This window comes from Siphateles boraxobius, unplaced genomic scaffold (assembly GCF_051911475.1).
Source record: "Siphateles boraxobius isolate OS27281-9 unplaced genomic scaffold, OSU_SipBor_1 22, whole genome shotgun sequence".
Taxonomy (NCBI): Eukaryota; Metazoa; Chordata; class Actinopteri; order Cypriniformes; family Leuciscidae; genus Siphateles; species Siphateles boraxobius.
The window spans coordinates 24,545,316-24,550,275 of NW_027508833.1; positions in this window are offsets into that span (position 1 = coordinate 24,545,316).

The following is a 4,960-nucleotide window of genomic DNA, read 5'->3' on the forward strand; positions in this document are numbered from 1 at the left end:
TAATTTCATCTTAAATTACATTAAACTGACTTTAAAAATGTGTTGAATCTTGTATAACTTATAAAAAAAGTTTATAATTGCTTACCTTATTTAGATGAGTTAAAGCAATGTAAAATCATGATTGATCATATATATATATATATATATATATATATATATATATATATATATATATATATATATATTATTTATTATTTTTTTACAGGGAAAGTATCAAAGTATAGTTTTTGTTGTGTAAATGAATTCATGCCACCTCTAAGCAGCATGTGTCACCTTTGCAGTGCAAATTTGTCATTACTTGCTTATTCCAATTATAGTTTTCTTTTTAATATCACATTTTATCATATTACTGGTGCCATTGTTTTATAAAAGCAATGTCACAACAGGGTGTGCATTACAGTGATTTTCCCACAATTTTAAGGAGAACATTGACTACAAGTGTTGTTGGAAATGTTCTATTCATAGTTTAAAATAATAGCAAATTAAAGAAGGTTTGTTTTTATTCTAAACCCCATGGGACTGGCCATGTAAATGACTGTCCCTTGCCAAATATATAGAGCATCTATGTGTCTTGTATGAGAGATGACAAGTCACCCTTTTATCCACTTAATCAATGGGCTTGACCTTTGTAGGTTTGCACCATGCTGAGTGATTAAAACCGAGCCTCGATGTGAATGTGGCACAGGAGTAGAAACCTGCTGGACAAGATGGATTGCCTTCTGTTGCAGTTAGTGACTATTGTCATTGAAAATGCATCAACAATATAAACTTTAGCCAAACGATTACGTTTGTTTATTATTTGTATTTTGCTTTAACATGGAGGATTTTACACCACACATGAAGGGTATAGCAAATCGGAACAGGTCAATTACAGAACATAATAAATGGTTAAAGAGATTGTAGCAAAAAACATTCTAAGGGCCAGAGAAAAAAAAGGTTGAAATGGAAATAAAAAAGAAAGCAGAGAAGTGTGAGCAGTCTGATATGTCTACTCAAGCCGGAATTCACTCATCACTTCTGCTAAACCTTAAGATAATCCTGAAGTGGCTTTTCCTGGCCTACGTCCAAAATGCTCTTAACAAATATGTCATAGGTGGATGAGTGCTAGGGTAGGGGTGTCCTGAGGGTGATAGATTTATAATAGCCATGCTAAAAACCTCAATGTAAATCAATGCAAATGCTTTCAAGCAGCAAGTTTGACATTTATGCAAAACAAAACCAAGCGTGATATGAAGGAAAGGACAAGCTGGCAATGGCTAAAGTTTGTGAGAGGATTTTGTATAGGTTAAAAAAAAAACACTGCTTGAATTATTTATCTATTAGAATGCTACAAAACATTTTATGCAAAGCATTTTATGCTCGTCTTATGCAACCCGTATTGAGGAGGCAATACTGTTGAGTTTACATGACATTTTTTTTTCAGATTTCAAGGCAATGCACCTGAAAGGGAACTTTCAAAAGAGTGTTATCCCAAACACAAAAGCACCGTCTGATAACAACTTCATAAGATGTTGGGTGTCACAGGGTCATTTTAAACTTGTCTGTTGCAAAATCTGGGTCAAACACTCAAGGTTTGGTTTCAGCACAAATTGCTTCTCCAGTGTACATTTGTTGAGAATTTCACTTCATCCTGTGCCGTAAAATATCTAGTTTCTCATGTGAATGGGTGTGTAGGGCTAAACACCAGATTGTCTGTTCCTGCTGCGCTACCTTGAGGCATGTATGTTTCACTAACAGTCGGAGCTCCTGTTTTCAAAGAATGACAGTGGGTGAAGAACTACTACCGCTGAAATTATTCTTTTGGCTCAGGTGTTGTAGTTTTGGTCTTCGTATGTGGGGACAGGAAAGTTTTAAAGCTGTTGAATGGAAAAACATATTGTTTTTTGATGTCTTGGATTTGGTTATGTCCAAATATTAGTGTATGATGAAGTATGACCCCTCATTATGTCCCTAAAACATGATTTAAACTGACCCCCCACACTGAACGAGACTGAATAAAGCGTTCTTTTCTTTTTCTCATGCAGATTTCGAATAAAATTATGCAAATGTGTTAGAATGTCATGTGACTCAACCCACTCAGCACAAAGAGAGCTCCTAATTACATTAGTTTAAATGAAGGCTGCCGACCGCTTGAGGTGTGCAGCGGTGACAGAGAGCCACAGACAATGTGCGTTAATGTCGTGACACTGTCCCGACAGGTTAACGGCACCCATCTGTGGCCGGCGCAGACACATCTAATTTGTCGGCCGAGTCGAAATTTTTTTAGTCACTTTACACCCATTTAGCGGCAGTTGATGTCAGCCCTCTAGAGAGGAAATTCAGAACTTTTCACAGGCTTGTGGTCCTGAAGTGCAATTTAAAAGCCTGTAATTAAGGACTGCTGTGTGCAAATGACAAACCCCAGTTATGACATGCAGGCAGAACAAGAAAGGGTCTTTATGACACTCGGGAGACAGGTACTGGTCGAGGTTTTGCAGGGTTGGCCTTAAATGAGTGGCATTATTATCTCCGGTTATTCCCCCGGAAAGTACAAACACCATTTTCCAGGCATGTATGGGTATAATTCGAAGATACGATATCTTGTGTAACAGAAATCAGCTTTTCAGCATATGCTGATGATTGTCAGTTAAAGGCTAATATGAAGTTTAATGAACTCCGAAAAAAGAAATTTAGATGAGGGAACTTCTGTTTTGGAACTTATTTGCATCAAATTATGCATAATGTTTGTAACTGTTCCCTGGGATATGGTTTGTCAAATCAGTCTATGTCAAAATATATTGTGTTTTTTTTTTTCCATGATCCTTTTTATATCACGAGGTTCGGTCACATTACACAAGTATTGGGGAGTAGCTAACTGAAAGTTGTGATGCTACCAGCCTAATTAGTTTTTTCAGAAGTGTGACAGTAACTTTTTTCTAAAAAGAAGCTAATTGTTATTATAACACTGTTTTTAATGTCAATTCATCTCAATTAGACTCAATTAGTCTTTCTCTAGTACTGTTGTGAATTTGCATATATTGCTTGATTCGGACGGTTTGTTTTAACAGATCAGTTTGTTCAGACTCATTTCAATGAACTGCTTCAGAAAATACACTACCGTTTAAATGTTTGTGATCAGTAAGATTTATTAATTTACTTTTTTTTTTTAAGTAACTCCTTTTATTTAGCAAGGATGCTTTAAATTGATCAAACTGGCATTTATAATGATACGGAAGAAAAAAAACATTTTAGAATTTTTTTTTTTTTTTTACTTTCAATTCATCAATTAATCCTGAAAAAAAAATGTATCACCGATTGAGCACAACATTGATGATAATAATAAGACACATTTATATATATGTGACACTGAAGACTGGAGTAATGATGCTGAAAATTCAGCAATAAATTGAATTTGAAATCATTAATATTGTTTTCAGTGTATTTTGACCAAATAAATGCAACATTGATGAGCACATGAGACTTCTTTTAAAAACATTAAAAATTCTTACTTTCGAATGGTAGTATATTCGCAGAATTGATTGAATCACGATTCTGTAATGTTTTGACAAATCCCTTGGTCAAATGAGACGAGTTTTCAGGATACCTGTCAGTATTTTTCCGCAATTCCCTTGGGAAGCAGAAACGACACTTTTTACCTTTAAATTATGAATAGTTTGTAGCTTGGCAAGACACCAGTACTCTCAAATATATGATGTCTCCTAGATGGCTAAATACCCAACAGGCTAATTATTGTGATCTGACCCTCAAAAGTTAGCCTTTTTTATTCCATTAATTTTAAAACATACAGTATACAGCTCTCCTCACACCTCATAGCTTACGCCTGTGACCACAAGAAGAAACTTGTTAGCAGAACATTTCTTCTGGCCAAGTGTCAAGAACTCCAGGCGAGAGAAGACCGTAGCTTGACTAAAGACATAGAGGGGGTAAAAAAACCTGTAAGACTCTAGTGCTAATCCACTTATTTAAAGCATAGACTGCTAACATGCAATCCGACATCTGATATTAATACCTAATCAGGAGTTAATTAAAGAAGAGTTAGTTAATGAATAATCATCTGAGATCAGACTGTGATCTTGTGGAGAATGATGGCATTAGGGGAGTATGACAGACTTGTGTCCCTCTTTTGTGTCCACTGTTGGTGGTCATACTGACTCTGAGAGCGAGATATACAGATGTAGTTGCTTACGGAGATGAAATAAGTCTAGAGGACCTGGAGAAGTTAAAATAGTTGTCAATGTGTTCAGTATCTCCATGGGAAAAATGACTTTAAAAACCTGGCAAACAAGTCTTGGCAATTTGGAAACGTAACCTTGCTTAAGGCAAATGCAAATTTGAACACAAATTCTCGTTAACTATAAAGAGGATTATCGGGTCAGATAATCAGAAGAGAGTATCAGGTGAACGCTTTTAAGACAGCTCGAGTTTGTTTCCACAGTTGTTTCCACTTTGTCTCAGATTATACAATTCAAGAGCTGTTTTTGAAGTAGTTTCTATTTTTCTGTAGGCAGCAGCTTCCAAATTTTTCCTGAATACTGTAAATAAATAAAGTAAATATTTATTTATTTATTTATTTATTTACTTACTTACATTCTTTAATTTATTCCAGTTTTTAGGCAAGGCTTTGTTATGGTAGATTATATAAATGGTGTTTAAATGTTTTGGAATGATTGTTTGGAAGGACAGTCCAGCTGTTTAAAAGAGGCTGCATGCAACTAAAAAGTCTGAATTTACTATATTTGTTTTAATCCAATCACTGTGGAGTCTTTCCAGTAAAGTTTAAGCATGTGTGAGACTTCCCTCCTTCTCGCTGGTGGAACTGAGAAGGATGGCTAACAGCCGGCCCTTTCCTCCCCCTTGTGGTCTAACACACTTTCATGACAGCTTGTGTGTCCAGTCCCTATCCAAGGTTCTAATATGAATGTAAGGAAGTGAAAACTGGTGGTAATGTGCCTCTGCTGCT